The sequence below is a fragment of the Dipodomys spectabilis genome, unplaced genomic scaffold (genome assembly GCF_019054845.1).
Source record: "Dipodomys spectabilis isolate Male_0828 unplaced genomic scaffold, ASM1905484v1 ptg000073l, whole genome shotgun sequence".
NCBI lineage: Eukaryota > Metazoa > Chordata > Mammalia > Rodentia > Heteromyidae > Dipodomys > Dipodomys spectabilis.
This window is the reverse complement of record NW_024870750.1, coordinates 1,218,864-1,244,923: the sequence shown is the minus strand read 5'-3', so window position 1 is coordinate 1,244,923 and position 26,060 is coordinate 1,218,864. Positions and strand designations below refer to the sequence as shown.

The 26,060-nt window shown below is 38.9% G+C and overlaps 1 protein-coding gene across 3 annotated transcripts in view; it reads right to left on the bottom strand.

Moving 5' to 3' along the window:
- Positions 1 to 26,060, bottom strand: part of Fbxo34 (F-box protein 34) — a 74,879-nt gene that overhangs the window by 3,824 nt on the left and 44,995 nt on the right. Inside the window, exon 1 of one of the 3 annotated variants that reach the window (XM_042682507.1) lies at positions 22,661 to 22,682. The exons of the other annotated variants lie outside the window; for them this stretch is intronic. The gene's annotated coding sequence lies outside the window, so the exon portion shown is untranslated. Of the gene's footprint in view, positions 1 to 22,660; positions 22,683 to 26,060 lie in introns of those variants that run through there. 3 annotated transcript variants of the gene reach the window in all.

The window sequence follows — 26,060 nt, the reverse complement described above, 5'->3', positions numbered from 1 at the left end:
TTTCCCGCCTTTATTTTTTGTTGGAATAGGACCGGGAATTTAACTCAGAACCTAGAGCTTAACAAACACTCCCTCACTTGAGCTATGCCTCTAGCCCTTTTTTGCTTTATTTTTCAGATAGGGTCTCCTGCCTCAGACTTTGCCTCCTGGTCAAATGGGAACCACCGCACCCAGTTTATTCTTTAATATAGGGCCTCAATCACTACTACCCATACCCCATACCCCTTTTGGGCCTTGAACTGGAATCCTCCTATACTTACAAAATGTCTGAGACTCATAGGAATGAGCCACCATACCTGGCCTACTGCAACTATCTTAAATGTAAAATAGAATCTATAATCCTAATTCTAAAAACAATTTACATGACTTCAGAAAAACAGTGCCTTGTTTTTTCCCCTGGCCAGGACTGGGGATGGAAGCCACTCTAGAAATGAGACATAAGATGATTACATCACAGACATGGGTTTTAGTCCCCATCCTATCAATGATTAGCTTACCTAGGGCCAGTCCCTTCTTCCCTGGATCTGAGCTGAAATGTTATAACTTGGGAGTTGAAAGATACCCAGGGTTCAGGCCCCACGACCAGACCAAAAAAAACCCCAAAACTTTATATACAAAAGTATACATGTATGCAATAGAACAATGAAACCTGGAAACCTGCTGGAATTGCTTTTAAAAGTGGAGAGACAGGAAGACAAGACTGATGAAAGTGAACTATACAACTTGTGGGTGGAGATGGGAAGGAGGGAATGGGAGAGAATGAGGGAACAGATGACACTGTATGAAAGGAAATGTACTTATTACCTGACTCATGTAAATGTTTATCACCTCTGTATATCACCTCTAAAATAACTTTTTTGGGGGTCAGTTGTGGAGCCTGAACTCTGGGCCTGGGTGCTGTCCCTCAGCTCTTCAGCTCAAGGCAAGCACTCTACCACTTGAGCCACAGCACCACTTCCAGCTTTTTCTGTGCAAGTGGTGCTAAGGAATCGAAACCAGGGCCTCATGCATGCAAGGCCAGCCCCTGGAATTGTTTTTAAAAAGGGAAAGGAGAGAGGAAGACAAGAGTGTGGTAAGAGGGGTGAAGTTGATGAAGGAACATGGTATGCATGCATGGAAATACCACTATGATAGTGTATGCTTTAAAAAAATAAAAAATTTTAAAAAGAATCGGGGAGCTCATGGCTCATGCCTGTAATCCTATCTACTCAGTAGGCTGAGATCTGACTCAGCTCAGGATGGTTAAGACTGTGAGACTCTACAGTTAAGCAACAAATGATCAAGAAGTGGGGCTGTGGCTAAAGTGTTAAGAGTGCCATCCTTGAGCAATAAAGCTCAGGGACAGCGCCCAGACCATGAGTTGAAGTCTTAGGACTGGCACCAAATAAATAACTTTAAAAAAATGGGATGAAGTCACAGGTCAGAAGAATGAGGAACCAGCAGCTGAAGATGTTAATGAGCATGGTATGTTTCCCTACACTGGCTCACTGAGACAGTGGCACAGCATGTTCTTTGCTGAGTGGTGAACAACATTTACTGAACGCCTGCAGTGTAGCTCCCTCTATGTAACTGTCTTCAGGTATCAGCATTGACTGTCAAGTATGAAAGCGATTGTTTAGTTCAAGCTTACCCTTCTAGAATTAGAGTCCAGTCTCAGCTAAGAGAAGAAATACCGATCTGGTTATATGGTAAGGAGAACTGAATCCTGCATTTAAGAATATGAAATGTCCTTTAAAAGATAATCCCTGAAGTAGATATTAGGATCTTTCTGACCTTTGGAATTTATATCCTAACCATTTATAGAGATCTTCCCCTTTCTGTGTTGTAGCATTTTTAATACCTTTCTATCATATTCTATAATTTAGTCCTCCAAAAAGAACCACCCAGAAGTCTTCAATATGACATATAAATGAACAAAAGAGGAACTCTGACTCACTGTCTCTTTGTGTCAACTATTTTCTGATTTTTTATATTCTTTCAACACCTCTATAAGTGAAATGGAAGAAATGGATGTTGAAAACAAAATTCTCACATAATTATCTCATCAGAGTGTCTGTGAATAAATTAAATTTAAACTGCAATATGTGTGCTATTTTGCATTGCACAATATGTTCCCTTTGCCTTCATCCCCCACACATTATTTTAGGTTTTGTTATTGACAAAGACATCAAGAGAAGCAGTTAGGAAGGCTTTTGTATGCATTTAACCTGTAAAGTCAGCTAGACTAATTAACAGTTACTGTGCAAAACGTTCTAGCTAGATGAATCAGGAAAACATCCCAGGAAAAAAAGTGAGGAAAGCAAAGGTACAACAGAGAGGGAAAGCCTAGTAAGGACACATAATTAGAGGGTTAGGGCACAGTGAGATGGAGTGCTCTTAAGGAGGTGCAAGGTTCAAGGGTTGCTTGAAGCTGGTAAGGAGAGGGAGGTTAACTTTTCTGCCCCTTGGTTGGCATCATGAAGGCCTTAAAGGCAGAAAATAGGTGTTGATGGAGTATAGAGAAACAATAAAACGCTGAGCTGAGAGGATATGATGTAGGGTACTAAAGGTGTTTGCTGCAAAATTCTATAAAATAAAAACTTAAAAGTCTCCAACAGTGTAAACCACATGGTGATACTTGCACACCTACCCACTAGACAGCTAAAAGCAGAAAAATCCAGATCGGTTTCCATGGTTGCCAACTTTAAGGTACCAGGGTTTGAACTCAGGGCTTACTTGACTTGCTCTGCTGGTGCTCTACCACTTTAACCACACTTCCAGCTCTGTTATTTCAGAGACTGGGTCAGATTTTTCTCCAGGGACTTACCCACTGAGCATAAGTTGACACACTCTTCATCACGCTCTTTTGTTTGTTCATTTGGGTTTTCTGTCTTTTGTTTTTGTAAAACTTGGGCCTTACTCATGCTAGGCAAGTAATCTACCACTGAGCTGGACCTCAGCATTTATAATAATATTTTAAAAGTTCACTCTAATCAAGTCCCACTCCCAGCATAGTCTATGGCCTTTTTGTTGATAGACTGCCACTTTACTTCAAACTCCCAATGTTAAGACTGTGATCTTCCTGTAATGATGGGAATGTACCACCATGTCTAGCCTCTTGTTTATTGAAATGAGGGAGTCTCATAAGTTTCTTGCCTAGCTGGCTTCAAGCTACCATGCCTGCTTTTCAATTTTATATTTTTGATGTAGTCTTGATATGTAGTCCAACCTGGTCTCAAACCTGAGATCTTCCTTCCTCATCTTCCTGGGGGATCCAGATATGTGCCATCACAGCTGGCATTTTTAGGCTCTACCCTAAGTAATCACTTCTCTACTTCTAACTCACTAAGGCTAATAACTCCCCATCCCACATTTCTAGTGGCATTCTCTTCCAAACTTCCTAGCCTTATGCCTAATAGACATAATAAGAATCTCAAAATCAACCCAATAAATTGATGACAGCTTCAAGTACCTAATCCATCAAACCAGAAACTTGAGTCATTTATGTTCTTCCTCCCTGACCTCTACATCCAGTCACCAAAATCACTAAAACGTTCCCTCCTATTCATCCATAGTATGACTTATCATCATTTCCACTACACAGTTGTTAAGATGCAGGAAAGCCTACCTTCTATCATTTCAAGGCAAAGTTCTGGAGTCCACCCAGCCAATCCTTCAGCTTTACCTAGTTTGCCTACCACATTTCTTGCTTTTGGAAAGTTGTTCACAGAACGACTACAATGGGACCAGGTAGGAAAAGGCCATATAATAGTTTTGAAGAGACAAAGACCATAATATTTTTTCAAAACTCCACCTCCAAATGTCCATTTCCTTCAGCCCATTTTTTGTTTACTAACCAAGCCAGGCACCCAACTCAGGAGACTGAGATCTGAGGACTGAAGTTTAAAGCTAGCCTGGGCAGAAGTGTAGGTAAGACTCTAATAGCCAGTTAACCAGCAAAAAGCTAGAAGTGGACGTATGACTCAAGTGGCAGGCACCAGCCTTGAATAAAAACAAAGGGCAGCACTAGGCCCTGAGCTCAAATCCCAGTGACTAATGAACACGCGCGCGCACGCACGCGCGCGCGCACACGCGCGCACACACACACACACACGCACACACACACACACACGCACACACACACACACACACGCACACACACACACACACACACAGAGAAAATAAAGAAATTTACTAACCAATCTGGGCTAGATACTTATGCTGCAGTTATAATCACTGCTTTATGACAAAAAAACTAAATAAAACAATAAAATATCTTGTAAGAGCAGAACAGGTGCTATGAGGGTACATGAGGAAAAAAAGATCAAGAAAAAATGTACATGTAGGGAATAAGTCCTAGCACCTAGCTCAGGTTATATTGTTTTTGTTTTGTCAGTCATGAGGCTTGAACTCAGGGCCTGGGCACTGTCCTTGAGCTTTTTTGCTCAAGGCTGGCACTACTCTACTACTTTGAGTCACAGCACCACTCTGGTTTTCTGGTGATTAATTGGAAATAAGAGTCTCATGGACTTTCCTGCCTGGGCTGGCTTCGAATCATGATCCTCAGATCTCAGTCTCCTGAGTAGCTAGGATTACAAGCACCCTGCATAGCTCAGTTTTGAGGGTATAGGAACAGGTCTGAGAAGCTCTAATCTCCTAAGCTAAGTCCTAAAACTAAACTAAGTCCTAAAATAAGACATACAAAATTCTAAGAGGAAATGTAGGTATAAGAGAAACAGTATGAGTTTATAGTGTTGCGTAAAGAGATGATAGACAAGCAAGACTTCTTACTAGTCATTAAAACTGAAGGATAAGCCAAGAGCCAATGCTCATTCTTGCAATCCTAGCTAGTCAGGAAACAGATCTGAGGATCACAGTTCAAAGCTGACTGGGCAGGAAAGTCTGAGACTCTTCAATTAAGTACTAAAAAGGCTGGAAGTGGAGCTGTGGCTCAAGTGGTAGAGCAATGGCCTTGAGCAAAAAAGCTCAGGACAGCACCCTGAGGTCAAGCCCCAGAAGCAGCACAAAAACAAAACAAAAAATCAGAGGATAAAGGACAAGTTTCAAGTAAGGATGGACCCTCATTTTATGGCTTCAGCAACTGTAGGAGGAATGATTCTTCTTAGTGGATGGCAATAAGGTAGCTGGGTAGATTTGGAACAGCAGAGGCAGATTAAGTTCAATTTCACAAAAAATGTGGGGACTTCAGGGCTTCCTGCAAAACAGATATAACCAGAGAAATAGGAAAAGAAGATAGACATTACCAATACTTCAATGAATGAAAGTGTATCTAGAGAAACTTTTCTAATTTGAACACATATTACTCTGATAACCAGAAAATGTACATAAAAGGCAGGCTCAATGGAAGAGTCTTCAGCAAGGTACAATGAGGAATAGTGGTAGCTGGTAGTAGAGATCCCTGGTGACCTACACAGTGAGGGAAAGTCTCCATTATACTTATCACCTTGTATCCTTTCCAGGAATATGGTGTGATTAACAATGAATCAATTAAAGCCTGAACAACATCACTCCACTAATGACCAAATCTTGCTTTCACTAATTACAGCATCCTTTCTAGGTATGACTAATGATAGCTCAAAAGGTTAAAAAAAAATCTACCTTAAAAGAGATTATAGAATCCACAAATAAAGTCATAGAAGTGAAATTATGCTTTAAAAAAGGTTAGGCTTAGGTTAAACAGCTAAGCCTAAAGAGTCAAGAGTAATTTTGTGTGTATGTGGGTGTTTGGGGATCAAACTCAGGTCCTTGTCCTCTACCACTGAGCTACAGTTCCAGCCCATTTTTGTTTGTTAGGGGTTTTGTTGTTTGGTTTTTTGAGATAGCTCAAGTGGGCTCAGAACTATATGGTCCAGCTGGGCCTTGATTCTCCTGCCTCAGTATCCTGAGTGCTGGGATTACAGACCTGAGCTATTACATAATAACTCCTGCATATAGAGGGCTAAGATTGATGGTCAAGAACCCAAATGATAGTGCTTGATTTGAACAGGGGAAAAGAAATGAAATTTTCTTGGTACTAGTAGCAAATCATAACATAAAAAAGATTAATGTCTGACAATTTGCTTTGTGATGGTTAAAATGTGTTTGTGACTTTAAATATCACTACCCCACAATAGTGTGAAATTTATATAATTACTTAATAAAAAACTATTTTAAAAAGATCAATGTCAAGTTTCTAATTTGCCACTGTGTGGTCTTCAGTCCTTAATAAAAAAGGGGCAGAAGGCAGTCTGTGGCCCCAGCTATGGGGCAGGCTGAGATTGGAAAAGATCCTACCTCAAAAATAACCAGCACAAAACATAACAGTACAATGCCTGCCTTACAATGACAATATCCTAAATTCAAATGCTAGTACCTCCAAAAATAAAAGGATAAAGACATTCTGTTAGAAAGATTCTAACACCTCCCCCCCACACACCCCCAATATTCCTCTAAGGCTTAGAATTTAAGTACTGAGAGAACACATCCAACTCCTGTTATAAAAACAAACAACAGTAAACAACCCTGTGGTATTTTTACTCAAACTGAGTTCCAAAATTAGTATTAGAGGATGAAATTTTCAGACAGAGTTTACATCTCCTTTTTTTCTTTGTTTTTTGGAAGACAAAGACTGACCTTGAGCTCCTAGGCTCAAAAAATTCTCAGCCACTCTCTAGTCTGTCACCACACAGAGCTATAAAAGAATATTCTCATGAGGTGCCGGTAACTCATGCCTATAATCCTAGCTACTCAGGAGGGCTGGGATCTAAGGATCAAAGTTCAAAGCCAGCCCAGGCAGAGAAGTGGCTGTGCGCCTCTTTTCTTCAATTAACAACTCAAAAACCTGAAACAAAGCTGTGGCCCAAAGTGGTACAGTGCTAGGCTAGCCTTGAGCAAAAAGTTCAGGGACAGACTCAGGCCCTGAGTTCAAGCCCCACAACCGACCCCACCTCCCTTAAAAAAAAAAAAAAAGGGCTGGGAAGGTGGCTCAGTGGTAGAGTGCTTGCTTCCTCAGCACCACATAAGCACAAAGAAAAAAGCCGGAAGTGGTGCTGTGGCTCAAGTGGTCGAGCGCTAGCTTTGAGCTGAAGAGCTGAGGGACAGCGCCCAGGCCCAGAGTTCAGGCCCCACGACTAGATACTCCTCCCAAAAAAAAAAGAATATTCTCAAAAAAATTCTCTAAAGCCGTCTCCTGGAATTGTATCAGGAGGGTTGGGTGGTTAATAGCACATAATATAAAAATCCTTTATGTTCCTACTACTCAGTAGTAGGGAAGAATGGTCTTTGGAAACATGTATAGATTTAAGAACAACTTCCACCTCAGAATTCACAATGAAATTTAAAAGCAGTACCTGCTTTGCTTGCTTCAAAGTTGTCTCTAGTATAAACCCTGTATCATAAAAACAAAGTTCATTCCCGAAAACAAAGGCAGGTTGATGGTAAACCTGATGGGAAAACGAAATATTCAAAATATATTGAGCCAGATTAGAAATACTGCTTTTGTATGCCTTGCTAGGGGCTATTCAGAGATAGACCCAATGTGTTTACCAAAGAAAGTCTCAAAATCTTGACTACATGCACAGCTGTTCAATAATTGCTATCATACGCTGGTCCAAGAATCCCATTCAGAATTGCTACTACTAAAGCTATCAGGCTTGTGGCCAAAAGTTGAAAAGGCTCCTGCTTTTGAAACCTACTTTTAGAGCTTAGGAAGCAAATTTAACTAGTGAGGTTAAAAATGGACCATATGGGGAGAGGGGAAGATGGGAAGGGATGGTAAGGGGAAACAAAGGAGGAGGCAAAAATGCTTGGATAAGAAATGTACTCATTACCTTGCTCATGTAATTTTAACCCCTCTGTACGGTATTTTCATAATTAAAAAAAATTTTAATGGACCACACAGTTCAGGACTTTGTCTTTAAAACAATTAGGCAGCAAGGAGTCCAAACTGTAATCTTATCTAGAAACTATATTCTATATATGTGCTTTGTCTTAGCTCTCAAATAAAACTAGAGGAAATAATTTTAGAATAGATAGACTGTCTTCATCTGTGTAAAACCAAGGCCATCTCAGTCTATAGAATTTGACTCTACTAAAATTCCTAGAGACGTGTATCAAAGGCTTTATCTTATAACAAGGTATATAAAACTCCTAATTTTAGGGTAAAAGTTGTGCCTTTAGAACCAGTTTTACATATAACCAAAATCTGAAGACAAAAAAAAAAACCAGGATCAAAAGAACATTTAATTAAATCCTATCCAAGGAAAAATCCTGGATGTTAACCATATATTACTTTACATGGTTGTAATCTTATTGTACATTAACCAAGTTGAATTTTTTGAGCACCAGTCATATTTTCCAGGTGACTATATCATATTTTAAACACATCATCTGTTTAAGTGCCAGAAGTTAACTATTCCCTCCAATCTTGGACATTATAATGTTACTCTCTTCATGAATATTGTATCTAAAGGTCTTGTTCTTAGAAAAGACTTCCAGAAGGGAAGTTGCTGAGACATAGTGTGAAGAGTTTTATGCCTAAGTGTATCTTGCCCAATCAGTCTGCAAGGAGTTTGCTAATTTTTCCTGCTACAAGCAGAAAGGTAAGCATACCAAATTTTATGGTCAAAGTTTTGTTACTCAAGTTGTTTTTATAGCTAAGAAACGAATATAGAGCTAGAGTTAAGCGTTCAAGTGCGAGTAGAATAACTCAACATTTCTAAAATGCTTACTATGTGCCAGGCAATGTTTTAAGTTCACATTACCTACAAAGAACTGCACACTACTCTTTATTTTAAATATATATTTTTATTGTAAAGATACTGTACAGACAGGTTACAGTTACATGAGCACACTACTCTTATCTCCAATCTTAGATGAGGAAACCAAAGCAGAGGGAGCCTTCAATATCACAAGAAAGGAGGGGAAAAACTGGGAGAAAATGAGAAATGGGGTGACAGTGTTCAAAAAGAAATGTACTCATTATCTGATTTATATAACTATAACCCTTCTGGATACAACCATTACAATTTTTTTAAAGATCACAAGAAAGCATATCATGAGCATAGATGAATACAGTCAGAAGTCAATGTTTACATCCTCAACCTACCATACTATAAGCAATAAGGAAAGCAGCAGTTGACGTGCTTATCCCCAAATTAAAAGAGGAGATCAAGAGATTTTAACAGTGGAAAAAAACGCAGAACTGAGACTAAAGGTTCAATTTTGGATGGCTCACTTTGATACCTTACTTGAAATTAATCTCTTTCATTATCAAATATTTAACTTGGGCTGGGAATGTGGCTTAGTGACAGAATGATTGCCTAGCATGCATGAAGCCCTGGGCTTGATTCCTCAGTAACACATAAACAGAAAAGGCCAGAAGTGGTGCTGTAGCTCAAGTGGTAGAGCTAGAGCTTGCCTTGAGCAAAAGAAACTCAGGAACAGTGCCCAGGCTGAGTTCAAGCCCTAGGACTGGCAAAAAAAAAAAAAAAAAAAAGTAACTGCCAGCAAGCGTGTGTGTGAGTCTCTGAAGAAGGGAGGACCTTAACTCAGACTACACTGACTCAAGGCAAACTTGAGAAATACATTTATTTCATTTGTTTCCTAATCTAAAATTCTCCAGATACTGATAACAACTAAGGAATAGAAGCAGACATCATTAGAAGCACTCACATTTAAATTTGACTTTTTGAAAAAAAACACTGGAGCTGTGGCTCCAGTGTTAGACCTCCAGCCAATGAGCAAAAACGTCCAATACTAAGTTGGAGTCCCAGTCTAAAACCAAAAAGAAAAAGGGAAATTTCAAAAATTGAATATAGCCGGGCACTGGTGGCTCATGCCTGTAATCTGAGGCTGAGATCTGAGGATCGCGGTTCAAAGCCAGCCCGGGCAGGAGAGACCGTGAGACTCCTATCTCCAATAAACCACCAGAAAACCGGAAGTGGCGCTGTAGCTCAAGTGGTAGAACGCTGGCCTTGAGCTGAAGAGCTGAGGGACAGTGCCCAGGCCCAGAGTTCAAGCCAGACGCCCGACCAAAAAAAAAAAAGAATTGAATATAGTAGTCTGGAACACACATCTGAAAAGAGATGACATTTCAGGTCTAAGACTAGAATGACTACACAGAACACATACACACAGAGAAAAGAACATAGTGATACTGGTTTAAGGTTAGCTCAGTTTGGATTTATTTAAGAAAATTAGGGAGGGAGGAGTTGGGAAGATGGGGAGGGAAGGGATGGTAGGGGATAAACAAAGGAGGGGTTACAATGCTCAATAGGAAATATACTCATTACCTTACTCATGTAACTGTAACCCCTCTGTACAGAATCTTTACAATATAAAATATATTAAAAAAAAGAAAACTAGTTCCACAAAATAAGAAATGCTAGATGCGGCTGGGAAGGTGGCTCAGTGGTAGAGCACTTGCCTTGCATGCCTGAGGCCCTGGGTTCGATTCCTCAGCACCACATAAGCAAAAAGAAAAAAGCCAGAAGTGGTGCTGTGGCTCAAGTGGTAGAGCGCTAGCCTTGAGCTAAAGAGCTGAGGGACAGCACCCAGGCCCAGAGTTCATGCCCCAAGACCGGACCCCTCTCCCCCAAAAAAAGAAATGCTAGAGAACAGAAATGACGCTACAACACCAGAGAAAAATAGTAAACTAAATTATTAAACTAATAAAGAGTAATACCAGTACAAATAAGATAAATATTATTATCTATCTAGATTTTCTGTCTCCCACTAAATCTTTCAGATAATGGATCGCTTGAAGCTATACAATACTACATCATTCCCAAAAACTACAGTGAGGCAATGAGAGGCATTTAACCTGTTATACTTTGTATTAGTCCTCAAACTGCTACTGTGTTATAAGCGTATAGTTTGCTAGGACTTCATAACAAAACACCACAAACGGGGTAGCTTAAAACAACAGAACATGTATTTCTTGTGGTTAAGACTGAAGATATCTGAGGGGATGGTTGCTCCTCAGGTCTGTCTGCCTGACTTTCAGATGACTGCCTTTTCAGTGTCCCTACCTATTCTTTCCCTTGAGCACATTTTATTCTTATGTGTCTAAATTTTTAGGAGCAAGATTAGACTAAGACCAGCCTGATTTTAACTCATTCATTTCCTCTTTAAAGCCTTTTCTCCAAAATCAGTCTCGTTCAACTGATGAAGTGGGGGCTGCAAAGGGAGGCAACAATCCAGCCCTGAATAATTAAAAAAATGAAAACTCTACAGGTTAAAGTTTGATGTTTTAAGATCAAATAAAAGAAAAAATTAAAGTTATTTTTATATGAACTTTACGTAATCCAAGATAGTCCAACGAATGATTCAAAGAATTCAATAGCTCACTGCTCTGATAATATACTGCTGGACAGTCTCCTAACTTACTCATTTATTCAGAATACAGTGGTTACATAACCTTTCTGTAGTTATCAAGTTCTTTGAAATACTGATGAAAGAAAATGAGCAGCCCCTGAGAAAACGACACGTATCTGCACATCATTTCAAAAAATTCCTAACACTAACCAGCCTCCAAAGCTTATAAAGGTCCATGGATTCATGTTACAAAGTATTGACTTCAAGACTTTTTATCATCAAAATTAAAAATGAAGTCTGTTGAAAGATGAGAGAGAATATCTGAAATTGAGATTGCCTGGGAAAAAAATATAAAGTACACAGTGATGTTCAGACAACGGTACAAAAGAGAAAAGTGGACAGAATGTCACTATTTTACATAGGAAACTTCACGGATCATTTCCTATAGCTTTAAGTTTCCAAGAAAGAACTTCTTTCAGCCTAGCATACTGCTACATCAGCTTGTAGCCCTGCTCAGAAATTTATGTGCTTATTTAAAAAATCATTTACAGACTTGATTTAGAATTGGAGTGACAGAGTCTAAAGTATGTGTGTACTGAACCCTCGGTTTCTAAACTGAACCAACTCTACCCAAAGTTTGTTGTAGAAGGGAAACTGGGAATATAGTATTATTTAGTTTTCTAGTTTAGTATTAGTTTTCTAGTCCATTTAGTTTTACTTTATACTTGCTGCATTTTTGCGACTTGGTAGCTTCTAGGGCCTTCTCCATAGTTTTCTACTAATGTTTGTGAGGATACTTTCGTTTTGAACTCTAGTCACCTCCCTAAGTATTTTATTTAAAGCAACCAGCTTAAGATGGTGAACCAGATAGTAGTCAAGGCCTCAATAAAACATATAAGAAAATTGGACATGATAGCTCAATGCCTATATTCTACTTAAGAGGGCAGAGATCAGGAAGATCACACAGTTCAAGACAGCCTGAGCAAAAACATCATTGAGAACGCATCTCAATCAATTAGCCAAGCATGGTGATAGGCACTTGTCATCCCAGGTATATGAGGATCATTGTCTGTTGGTAAGCCCTAGGCAAAAATACAAGGCCCTATCTTGGGAGGAAAAAACTTAATCAAAAAAGGACTTGGATGGAATTGAAGATCATTACACTGAGTGAAATAAAAAGGCAGAAAAGGTAAAAAGCGATAAAAGCTAAAGGAATGGCTCAAGTGGTGGAGCACCTGCCTACTGGGTTTAATCCTCAGCACTAAGGAGGGGAGTGGACAGGAGGCGAAAGGAGACAATCTTAAGCAAGCAGCTATTTATAGTATTAACCAAGTAGAGAAGTACATAGTATACACTTAAATGAAAACTAAACTGGAATTATTTCTAGCTGGGAAATAACTAAAAATAAGTAATTCTAAACAACTTCCTCACTAGATGAACTATGGAGTTTGAAGTCATTTGACAATAACCAGCTAGTCTTTATAGATTCATATTGCAAAAATCTCAACACCGAATCATTTACTATTAATCACTGCTATCAATGTCATAGGAAATATTCATTCAAACAAAATATAGTAAAAGCCACCGAATACTCTAAATTTTACTTCCTAATAGGTTCTGATTTTAAAAATAAAAAACCCTAGATTCTTTCAAACAAGAAAAACATGGAGAGTCTATGTTAAAAAGGACGTAAGGTCAGCTAGGCACCAGTGGCTCATGCCTATAATCCTAGTTATTCAGGAGGCTGAGCTCTTAAGATCCAGGTTTGAAGCCAGCCGGGGCAGGAAAGTCCATGATTCTTTTTTTTTTTTTTTGGGGGGGGGGGGTGTCCAGTCATGGGGCCTGAACTCTGAGCCTGGGCGCTGTCCCTCAGCTTTTCAGCTCAAGGCTAGCGCTCTACCACTTGAGCCACAGCACCACCTCTGGCTTTTTTGCTTATGTGGTGCTGAGGAATCGAACCCAGGGCCTCAGGCATGCAAGGCAAGCGCTCTACCACTGAGCCACCTTCCCAGCCCCTCCATGAGATTCTTATCTCCAATTAATCACAGAAAAAGTCATCAGTGGTGGTGTGGCTCAAGTGGTAGAGTGCTAACCTTGAGCAAAAGGAGCCCAGGGACAGCACTCAGGCCCAGAGCTCAAGCACTAGGACCACACACACACAAAAAAAAGAGACAAGGGAACAGAAGTCATTCAACAAACACCATTTATGTGGTTGTGTATACATTTTGAAGCCATCATTTCTTAGATACATTCTGAAATATTTTTACAGTAAATAATATGAAGAAAGGATTTCCTTCAAAATGTGGAAGAAATGACTAGAAATAAAGATCAAAAAGACGTGACTGTGAGGTGAAGCTGTTTGATTGCCAAGTTGGAGTTACCATTCTACTATTTCTGCACATAGCTAAATTCTTGCATAATTATTGGTTTTCAGAAAAAGAAGTACAGAGAAGCATTTGTAAAACATTGGATGAATAAGCCTTGAAAATGTTCATTCATTATGTACACAAAGTAATGGGCAGCTTGTGGACTGGAGTGAGGTAAGGAATTCCAAGGGTCTCTGGGTGGGGCAGCTCTGCAAAAACTCATCCTAAGTCCCTCCCCTCTAAGCTCTAGGCAATCTCACATAGTCACACTCCTTCCTGGTTCAGACAAAGGTCATTTACCGTAAGTTCTTCACTCTACAGTCCTCAGTAAAAATTGAACAGGAGAGCTGGGCACCAGGTAGCTCACGCTTATAAATCCTAGCTGATACTCAGAAGCAGAGATATAAATCCTAGCTGATACTAAGGAGGCTGAGATCTGAGGATCATGGTTCAAAGCCAGCCTGGGTAGGAAAGTCAGTGCGATTCTTATCTCCAATAAACCACCAGAAAACCGGAAGTGGTGCTATGCCTCAATGGTAGAGCATAGCCTTGGGCTGAAGAGCTGAGGGACAGTGTCCAGGCCCACAATTCAAGCCCCATGACTGACCAAAAAAAAAATTGAACAGGAAGTAAATTAGAAGGTAAATTCAAAATATGATGAAAAGAAATGGAAATAAACACATAAGAAATCAAAAACAAAAAAAACTTGTAAGACAACAGTGGTTAACAGCCACCATTTCCTTCAAAGACTCCAATTGTTTTGCTTTGTTTTGAAATGATGATCTAGGTAGACTGCCTCAATTTCTCAACTACTGAGATAATTAAAATGCACATTCTGCCAATAGTACCCAGTGGTTCGATGTGTCTCCTTTCAATTCTCAGAAATGTGCCTCTTCCCTTGTTAGACACCCTGTCTTCACCTCTGGAGTGACGGATACTCTTTTCTGTATTCTATACAAAGCACTCAGTCCAGTATCTTGTACAAGGCAAGTATTCCTTAGGGTGAATCAACATCAAAGGTAAGGACGTAGGACTATGGACAATCTGACTAATCAATACTTGAATACCTTTCATTTCCTGATTACTTGGGCCGTTTTTACAGAGGTAGAGAAACAGAGAATAGATGTTGTCTAGGACATGATCAATCACTAATTTTCTGCCAATTGAAAAGCCACTTGACTTGAATAATTGCTTTTTCCCCCAGCATTCTACTTACCTAAAAACATGCCTATGCAATATTATTTTTTAGAAATTTTAAAGAAAATTCTACTCACCAAACTTCCACAATAGTTATTTAATACTAACTAAACACAATTTTCGTGCCTGGCACCAGTGGCTTACACCTGTAATCCTAGCTACTCAGGAGGCTGAGATCTGAGGATCGCGGTTCAAAGCTAGCCCGGGCAGGAAAGACCATGAGACTCCTATCTCCAATAAACCACCAGAAAACGGGAAGTAGCACTGTGGCTCTGGCTCAAGCGGTAGAGCGCTTGCCTTGAGCTTAAGAGCTGAGGGACAGCACCCAAGCCCAGAGTTCAAGCCCCATGACCGACCCAAAAAATAACAAAAAAAAAAATTTCATTTTATTAATAACTTCTAGGACAGAACAATCTAGACATAAAGGTATTCATTCAGCTGGGAGTAAGCAACTACCCTCTCACTTTCAAAGCCCCAAAGCATATCCTTTAAATACTAAAGTACACACACACTAAGTTCCAGTGAGAAAGGCTATAAAATTTCCCCACATAGCTGTCTAAGGTCATGTTTACATAGTTACAAAGCAAACAACAACAACAAAAAGCCAAAGCAGCATCAGCACTAGTAAAATTTATGATAAACAGATTCTACACACCCAAACTATAAAACACCAAGAAAAAGTTTAAAATATTGATCTTTAAAAAAAAAACCATAATTATACTATGCCCTATTTACCATGTTTTGTTTTGTTTTGTTTTCTGTGTAGGTAAAGAGACAGAGACACAGAGACAAAGACAGAGCCCAAACACACTTCATTAATAATTACTCAGTAGAAAACCCACCTAACTTTCTGGCTTTAAATTACTTGAAGTATTTGCAGTTCACACCCAATACCCTTAGTACCTCAATAACTGACAAAATCATAAAGGAAAATCTGCTGATACTAATTCAGTGCTAGAATAATAGCAAAATTATAGCACACCAAGAAACAAAGCCAAGAAGGTGGAAGTAAAAGGCAAGTAATGAGATATGATACAAAATTCCCTCACACACTATTTTTAGTGAGACTATCCCTTCTTTCCTATTACCAATCTTATTAAAGGAAAGGACTATTAGACCAAATGAGTTAACGGTATCATGGTTAACTAACTGCTGGAATTTATGTCTCATGATGCAATATTTTCCTTTCCACACTCCCAAAACAGGATCTTACTCCTTAGTCAGGGAAAGGAACTTGTTTTTCCAACAGCCAATTGGATACAAGTAGACAGACAGATGAGGGTACACACACACACCCCACATCTCTAAATATAATAGCACTTGAGCTGTAAGCAATGTTTTAAATATACAATACTGTTTTTCACAAACATCTCATAAGACCTGCTTTTTTGTTCCAAAAAGCATTTGCATCTGCAAGTTCAGTGTGAGGTAATCCCTCTTTCTCCAGAATATCTACCCTGTAGTGGTTCTCATGTCACCATGATTAGTACCGCTTACAGTGTTCTTTAACTATTATGCAGAAAAAGAAAAACTCACTAAATAAAACTTACTTCAAGTCACAAATGTAGCCACTGCATCAAAGATCATTTTCTGATATACTAAAATTCAAAACATAACACTGTTAAGTTATACAATTTGAGTATACCAAGTTCTCACTATAAAAGCATTGGCAAAAAATAGTTTACCAATATGTATCATGTATGAAACAATGCTTTCCTCCAAGGTAAAAGAGAATCCAAGAAAGCTTTTTATCCTAAAAGTTGTTTTCAGTGGTTATCAAATAACATTACTGAGAAGCAAAATAGAAGCTAACCTGTACTGCCTGGGATCTTATGAAGAGGTAACAACCTTAGCTTCACACTCAAGGAGACTCTTTAAAAATCCATACTTAGCTGAGCTACTCAAAAGGCTGAGAAAAGTCCTTAAGACTGTGACCTCCAATTAACTACCAAAAAGCTGCGAAGTGGAATGGTGGCTCAAGTAGCAAGAACATCAGCCTTGGCATAAATGCTAAGGAACAGCATCTAAGCAGTGAATTCAAGCCCTAGTACCAGCACCAAAAACAAAACAAAACTTTCAGTGTTTTAGGTAACACTTTAAGGAAAGTAGCAATTACTTTCATTATTTCTACTGTTAATGGAATGTACAGTGAGAGAAATGTGTATTAAACACTCCAAGAAAGCCAAATAGGATACTCTTAGTTCATTCATTAGGAAAATACCTTACAGATTAACTTCAAGGCATTAGAACTCCTAGTTTAATGAAGATAAAATGAAAGCCAATGTACGAACAAAGGTTTCAACGGCAGTTCAAATAAAGAAAAGTATCAGAGTATCTTTTAAAAATGACATACACAGCCAAGTGTACTGGTTCATAATACCAGCAATTGGGAGACTGAACCACTGGAGGATATGTCAGCCAGGAATAGAGACCCTGTCTTTAAGGGGAGGAAGGGCTGAAGATATTGCTGAAGTAGAAAAGGCTTGCCAAGCTCCAGGCCTTAAGTTCAATCCCCAGTACACCAAGAGAAGGAAATCCACAAAAGAATATGCAGAATGGGTGTTAGCATCTAAATGGTTTTTGTATCTCCATATAGATAGATGGGAGATAGAAGACAGACAGACAGACAGACAGACAGTAACTTACAGGGTCTCACAATCTAGCTTAGCCTGGCCACAATCTCAAAATTCTCCTGCCTTGGTCTACCCAAGCGCCTGAATTGTAGGCATGTAGCAACATGTCCAGTTGTACTATATATTTCTTGAACACTTATTTGGAGCTTCCAGTTAGAGGAACCCAGCTGCTCACATACCTTGGACTAAAGAACAGCCTTTCTCTATTGGAGAAGGAACACATAACTTAGAGAGGGATACACTTGCAGTGGTGAAGGAAGAAGGAAACATACATCTAGACAGCCCGATCAGTTTAATCAACTCTGGAAATCAATGGAAAGACAGATGTCATAGCCAGACCACTCACTATGTTTATTTGCTCTTTATAGTTCCACACATATTTAACTACACAATATACCTAACAAAAAAAAAACAAACTAGAAAATCATAGCTATATTTAAGAGCTCAGTAAGCTTCTTTTTGGATAATGTTCACATATTTCTCAAATTTACAAAATACTATACTGGATCAGAAATTATTCAGTGCAATATATGATAGCTGTGCCTTGTTATAAGCTAAGGATGTTTAGATATATCTTGAACAAGCCACATTGTGAAATCTGCAAAAAGGTTTTTGGCTTTAGATCCTTCTAAAAGCAATGAACCTGCATCCTGCCCAGCTTCCATAAGCTGGTGCGTTGTTACCATGGCAACAAACACCCTATGAACAGAGATAATTTGCCACTTCACTGGAACTTCAAAACATTCTACAGTTTTTTTAAAAAAAATTGACATGGGAAAAACAAGAAACAAAAAGTAGGGGAGGGATAAAGGGGAGAAACAAAAGAGTGAGGTGGGAGAAGCAGCAGAACAATTATGGAGTGTATAAACATAAAAGAGGATGTTTCTTGACTATGAATAATACGATTTAAAATTATTTATCTTACAAGAAAATACAAAAAGAGAAAGAAGAACAAAGAAAACATGTTGGACTGTATTCTAACATATACAGCTCTACTTCATCACAGAACTGAGTATTTACAGATTTTCCAGAGGAAACAGGTTTTTTCAGACTGGTTAGAAACATATTAGGGGTTGGAGGTATGGCTCAAGTGGTGAAGTGCCTGCTTGGCAAGCACAAAACTCTGAAACCCTGAGTTCAAACCCTAGTACCACCACCACCAAAAAACAAAACAAAGCAAAACATGTGTATTAGAAAACTGGGCAATGGTGGATCACGCTTATAAGCCAAACCTACTCAGGAGGATAAGAGCTAAGGATTTCAGTTCAAAGCTAGCCAAAGCAGGAAAGTCAGACTCTTATCTCTACTAAATTACCAAATAAACCAGAAGTGGAGCTGTGGCTCAAGAATGCTAGCCTTGGTCAAAAAAAGCTCAAGGCCAGCATCCAGACCCTAAGTTCCAGCCCTAGGACTCAGGGGTTGGAGTAGGGAAGTGGAATCCAGAAGATCCCTGTGCAAGTTTGGTTGCAAAGAAAAATTGGCTGGGAGCCAATGAAGGCAAATATTGGTTACCCCCTTTTTCTTTTTAAGAAAATTACCATCTAAGCACTTGGAAAGAAGCTTTCACTAGACTCCAAATCTAATGACCTGACCTGGAAATTCTCAGCCTCAGGATTGTGACAAATCAATTTCTGTTGCCTATAACCACCAAGTCTATAATATCCTCTTAGGGCATCCTCAATGGGTGGAAGTAGGGGAGAAAGATAACAGAATATACCTTTTCTGAGGAACTGATTCCCAAAATAATGATAATATAGGCAGGTAGTCAGACTTTCACTCTCCAGCAACCCCTAAAATGAAGGATTCAAATGGGGAACATGAGACAGGATGGATGAGGGAAAGTGAGAAGTGAAGTATAGGAATCAAAAGTGAAAACTAAGCAAAGTATTAAAGAGAAACTTGACTAGTAGTATGCAAGCCTTTCTTTGTCTAAGGTCTTATAACCCCTCGTTGAACAGTTGCACCCAATATTAAAAAAATACTATATCTTCTAAGCAAAAGGAAAAGGAAAGAAATGTAAACATCACTTGATGTGGTAACTTGTATTGTCAAAGCGCATACAATTCACAAACTGTATAGCCCATGATAATGACAATTTGCCTTGTGAAAGTTAAAATGTGTTTATGACTCTAACTATCACTATTCCACAAAACTGTGAAATATGTGAAATTTATGTAATCACCTAATCTCAAAGAAAAAAAGTGAGAGAAGGGATGGGTTAAGAGAGATGGGTGAGGGCTGAGAAGGTGGCTTAGTGGTAGAGCGCTTGCCTTGCATGCATGAGGCCGTGGGTTCGATTCCTCAGCACCACATAAGCAAAAAGAAAAAAGCTGGAAGTGGCGTTGTGGCTCAAGTGGTAGAGCACTAGCCTTGAGCTGAAGAGCTGAGTGACAGCGCCCAGGCCCAGAGTTCAGGCTCCACGACCGGACCCAAAAAAAAAAAGAAAAAAAAAAAGAGATGAGTGACAATGTTGTCAGACACCTTGTACTCATATACTGTTTTGTAGAATGGGAACTTCTTTGTACAACTATTTAAAAGATAATAAAAAATAAATTTTTAAAAATACTGTATCTTGAGAATCTGGTAAACATAACAAAAAAAACTAATGTGCCCTAAAATGATTATGATTTAGAAGTAATTTTCTCCTGATGCTCTAATTTGATAAATGGTTACTATATGATACTTTTTAATTTGAGGTATCTGTTAACTTTGGCACTATTCTTGTTTGCCTCATAATTTTTGCCAGTATACTTACTATGTATACCTCAGCCTTACTTGGAAGATAGAAATCTGATTGAAGAAAATGACAGAAACATTAAGTGCAATGGTTTGTTCTTAAAATTTATCCTCTATGTCCAGTTTGGTTAGCTTGTTATGCACTACGATGAAATATTGAGTTTTTAACCTTCTGTGCCTTTTTTGGTCAACAAAATTAACATACAGAAAAAATTATGACAAACAATTCTGAGCACAGAAATGTTTACAAAAGAAAAATACTTCATTTATGAAGAAAGCCTGTCTTGAAAGGAGAATCTGGTTAAAGTCATCCTTTGCTAAAGGGATGCTCAAGAAGAAAAGACATCTATGTCACAATGACTCTGGTAGTAAATAGGACCAAAATCCAGTATCTCCAAGCCCAACTGATAATGTCAAAACAAAGTAAAACCAAAAATGACAGAAGTGTCCAATGACACTAAGTGTCCAAAACAAAGGAGACACAGTACAAACTTTTCACCAAAAAATGATTTTAATGTTAAAACTCAGTGCCTCTGTCTATGGATCTGAATTCTTGTCTGAATGTGTACTGTCCTTTGCTTTGCTTCCATCATAAATATACCTGATGATAGAAGGGCTAGGGGTTGTTCTTCTTAATCCTCACATTTGGTCTATTGGAATGTATCTTTCTCTTTTGCTTTGCTAAATACATTTCTGGCTTGCTTGCTTGGGCTGGCAAGCTATCCCTAGAGCCACTCCTCCAGTCTAAATTTCTGTCAGATGGACTTTCCAAATTGCCTGTGCCTTACCTCTTCAGGAGTGTAATCACTTAATAAAAGCAATCTTTTCAAATTTGAAGTCACTTTCTCGGCTTTCCTGTGCCTGCTTATTCTCCTTTTTCTATAATGAAAGAACTGTCACATAATCACCACTGCCAACCAAAAACATTATCAATTCACCATTGAGGACAGAGTGTTCAAAAGGCCTTATCACATCCTAAAGGTCCGCTTTATAAGACATCTAAATGTATGACATGAACTTTGAGGGACACTCAGCACAAATTCCTCATAAAAATTCTAAGCAAATAAAAGAGAAATATTCTTTTTTTTTTTTGGGGGGGGGTCCGGTAGTGGGGCCTGAACTCTGGGCCTGGGCGCTGTCCCTCAGCTCTTCAGCTCAAGGCGAGCGCTCTACCACTTGAGCCACAGCGCCACTTACGGCTTTTTTTCTTTTTGCTTATGTGGTGCTGAGGAATCGAACCCAGGGCCTCAGGCATGCAAGGCAAGCGCTCTACCACTGAGCCACCTTCCCAGCCCAAGAGAAATATTCTTTAACAAAAGGAATCTACTAGAAACTTACACAAAATAGGATAGTCAGTAGAAAAATATTTTTTAAATGCTATATAGAGCCACAAATAAAGGTACTAAGCCTAGAGCTGGTGGCTCACTCCTGTAATAACAGCTACTTAGGAGGCTGAGACCTACAGTTCAAAGACAGCCCAGGCAGTTAAGGGTGAGACTCCTATCTCCATTTAATCACCAAAAAGCCAAAAATGGAGATGTCATTCAAGTGGTAGAGTGTTAGCCTTAAACAAAAAAGCTCAGGGATATTATTCAGACCCTAAACTCAAGATTTTGAGCTCTAGAGCCTAAATAAACAAATATACAAACAAATGTACCAGTCACTGCTGTCTTATGTTTGTTATCTAGCTAGTCGGGACCTGAGATCTAAGGATAATGGTTCAAAGACAGCCCTGACAGGAAATTCCATGAGACTCTTATCTCCAATTAAACACAAAAAGTCAAAAATAGAGTGGTGGCTCAAGTGGTAGAACACTAGTCCTGAGCAAAATAAAATACACACACACACACACATATGCACACACACGCACACCAAAGAAAGCACACAGGCTCTGAGTTCCAGCTCTAGAACCACCAGAAAAAATTAGTTGGTCTAATAATAATCAACAACCTTACAAGACACAAGATTAACATTAAAAATTAACATTAAAGAATTATTACATAGCCAGGCGCCAGTGGCACATGGCTCATACCTGTAATCCTAGCTACTCAGGAGGCTGAGATTTGAGGATCCCAGTTCCAAGCCAGCCCAGACAGGAAAGTCTATGCGACACTCATCTCCAATAAACTACTCAGAAAAAAAAGAAGTGGTACTGTGGCTCAAGTGATAGAGCTAATCTTGAGCACAAAAAGGCTCAGGGACAACGCCTAGGTCCAGAATTCAAGTCCCAGGACTGGGGGAAAAATATAGGAATTATTGCATGCTTCAGCAATTTCCCTCCAAGGTAGATATTCAAAAGAACTCAAACACAAAATTTTATAGTAACACTCTTCAGGAATAGCCAAAAGGTGAAAACAATTTGATTTCTATGAATAGATAAATAGATAAAACAAATTATGGCATATATACACAGTGGAAATTATTCAGTCATACCAGAAACCGCTACAGTCATAGCTGCTCAGGAGGCTGAAGCAGGAGGATTTCGAAGTTCCAGGCAAGTCAAAGCAACACAGGAAAAAAAGTACTAAAAAGAAGAAATTGAAACACAGATACAAGATACATGCATGAACCTTAAAAACATCATGCAAAGTGAAAGAAGCCTGGTACAAAGTTCAAAGTTCATATGGACTGTTAAATAGGGAAAACACTGGTGGTAAGGGATGGTTATTTCTGTTAAATATAATCCTTGGGAGAGGGGAAGACTACTGGGAATTTGAACTCCAAGGCTTTGAAACTTTCTAAGCCCTCTTCCTCTTTAGCCACACATCCAGCCTCTATTGAAGAGAAAGCAAAAAGTCCTTAATCAGTTTTGCTTATGTAAGTAGCTGTCTTATATTTTTAAGATTATTTGCAGTTCACATTCTGAAGATCTCTGAAGAAATTTCAAAGAAACTCTTGGTCATTACCTTTGTCTATTTTTTATTCTTTAGTTTTGTCAAAAGATGAATAAAAAGAGAACTATCATAACATTAACAGTTAATCCAAGAAAAATATTTTAGTGAATCATAGGTATTTTTAATTATGACTTAATCTACACTGGTTTCTTTTTAGAGGTAACATGTTCCTATTTTATCACAGCCATCTGCCACCTCAACAGCATCCCAGTTTTTACAAAAGTTTTAACAAAGACTATGACTATACATTAAAAATGATAAGCTTTCCCAACTTAAACCTTTATTTCCCCACTTACGACAGGTTCTTCCCTATGTAGTCTAGGCTGCCCTCTCCCCAAATTCATGATCATCCCACTTCTGACTCACAAGTACTGGAATTTTAAGCGTATGCCACCATGCCTGGCTTAAAGTTTGTTTAAAAAAAAAAAAAAGAAATGTAGACAGATAAAAAGCACATGCTGATTAAATTTGATCAAAAATTCATCTTAACCATTTTTCATTTCAAGACAACAAGAGGACAAGAGTAGCTATCAGTTATCCCAACCATTCTACAGCTGACTGAATTACCATCTACGTAAAGCAGGCAATCACTATCACTTTCACAAAGTCAGGGCCTAAGTGGGCATTTTTAAAACATATGCCAGCACTAATGGCTCACATCTGTAATCCTAGCTACTCAAGAGGCTGAGATCTGAAAATCATGGTTTGAAGTCAGCATGGGCGGAAAGTCTTTGAGGCTGTTATCTCCAATTAAGCACCAAAAAAGCTGGAAGAGTAGCTGGAAATAATAGAATGCTAGCCTTGAACACTAAAGCTCAGGGACAGCACCAAGGCCCTGAGTTCAAGTCCCAGGACGGGGAAAAAAACAAACCACCAAAAAAACCTACTATAATTCTCCCCAAACCACAAGGACCCTCCTTTATAGACTTCCCATTTCAAATGCCCACTAAACCAAGTACAGGTTTAAGAGGGAGGGATTATGAAAAGTGCAATGATCTCAGGATTTAGATGAATCTGACACAGTCATGTCTTAAGATGATTTGTTAAATAGCCAAAATGATTTAACAATGTACTCTTGGCATATTTTCCAAATGAATAAATTTCAGAAAAAAAATCCTGTTGCAGACACCATGGGATATTAGTCCTAAACAAATACTTATATTGAAGACTTAGCCCAACCCTCATGACATCTCTTCTTGGATTACTTCTTCCTAAATTAAGTACTAGAAATTATACAGGCCTAAAAACAAAACAACTTGCCTCTGTAGAGTCAAGACTAGGTCTCACCACATGAACTGGGAAAAACAAACAAATCTCTTGAAAATAAAACATGAAGACAGAGAGAGTGAAAAAGAAGCCTATTTTGTATAAATGATTTAATAAAATTTAACGGTTGGATATTCCTGTACACTGTCTTTAGAAATATTACAATCATGTCAACTTTGAACCATAAGCTTAACCAAAACACCTATCACACATCCAATGTCAGCTACTCATTTCCTTTAGTCACAACTGTCATTGTCTTAAATATACACATCCTTTTATAAAATATACATAGTCTGGCACCAGTGGCTTGTGCCTGTAATCCCAGCTACTCAGGAGACTGAGATCTGAGGATCACGATTTAAGCCACCCTGGGTAGAAAAGTCCATGAGACTCTTATCTCCAATAAACTACTCAGAAAAAGCCAGAAGTGGCACTGTGGCTCAAGTGGTAGAGCACAAAGCCTAGGTAGAGAGGCTTGAGGACAGAGCCCAGCCTGAAGTTCAAGCCCCAGGACTGTGGAGTGGGGGGGAGGGCAACACATAAAAGGTAGGGGTGACTTTTGGGCATTTACCCAAATGATCACAAACAAGGCCACACTAAAGCTACCAGCACAACTATGTTTATTGCAGCATTATTTACCATAGCTAAGACATGGAACCAACCCAGATGCCCCTCAGTAGATGAATGGATCAAGAAGATGTGGTATATATACACAATGGAATTCTATGCCTCCATCAGAAAGAATGACATTTCCCCATTTGTTAGGAAATGGAAAGGCTTGGAAAAAATTATATTAAGTGAAGTAAGCCAGGCCCAAAGAAACATAGGTCCCATGGTTTCCCTTATTTGCAATATCTAGTATAGGTATGAGTCAAGCGGAAAAAGTCAGATAATGTGATGTTAGGAAAACGAAACCTCAAATATGTATTTTAATGTTTTTGTTTCTTTCATGCATGTGTTTCTAACGCATTTATAAGATTATTTCTTTGTTGCTTTGTATGTCCCTCCCCCACAGTGTAACCCCCGCTTTCACTATATTTGATGTCAGTATAACATGTGGAGGAGATGGGGACAAACAAGTCGTTTAAGGATTCAGGTGGACCTGTTGCAACAATGAGAAGTACAAAATGTCATGTCAAAACCAGCTTTACAATGTCGTGGGGGGGGGGGGGGTATGATTGGGTGGGAGGGAGGGGGGAGGCTGGGAAGGGAGGTGAAGGGTAAACAAAGGAGGAGGCTGCAATGCTTGGTAAGAAATGTATGCATTATCCTGCCCATGTAATTGTAACCCCTCTGTACAGTATGTTCTCAAATAAAATAAAATAAAATTAAAAAAAATAAAAATAAAAAAAATAAAAAAATAAAAGGTAGGGGTGTAGTTTAGTAATCTGAGTAATGGAATGTATAGTCTTAGCATATATAAGGCCATGAGTTCAGACTTCAGTGGGGGGGGGGGGGGGGGGGAGAGCGGGGAGAAAGGGGGATGAAAAACTGCATTTCTCAAAAGAAGAATCCATGAATCCATCCTAATCCCCTTTCCTGGAGGATTACAGATAATTTTTTTCTGCTTAAATTGACATCTTGTAATCTTTCATCACTGGCCTTATAGGTAACAATTGGTAAACAGGAAAACATCATTTAGTGGACTATGAGGTAGCCTATGAAATTAAGAA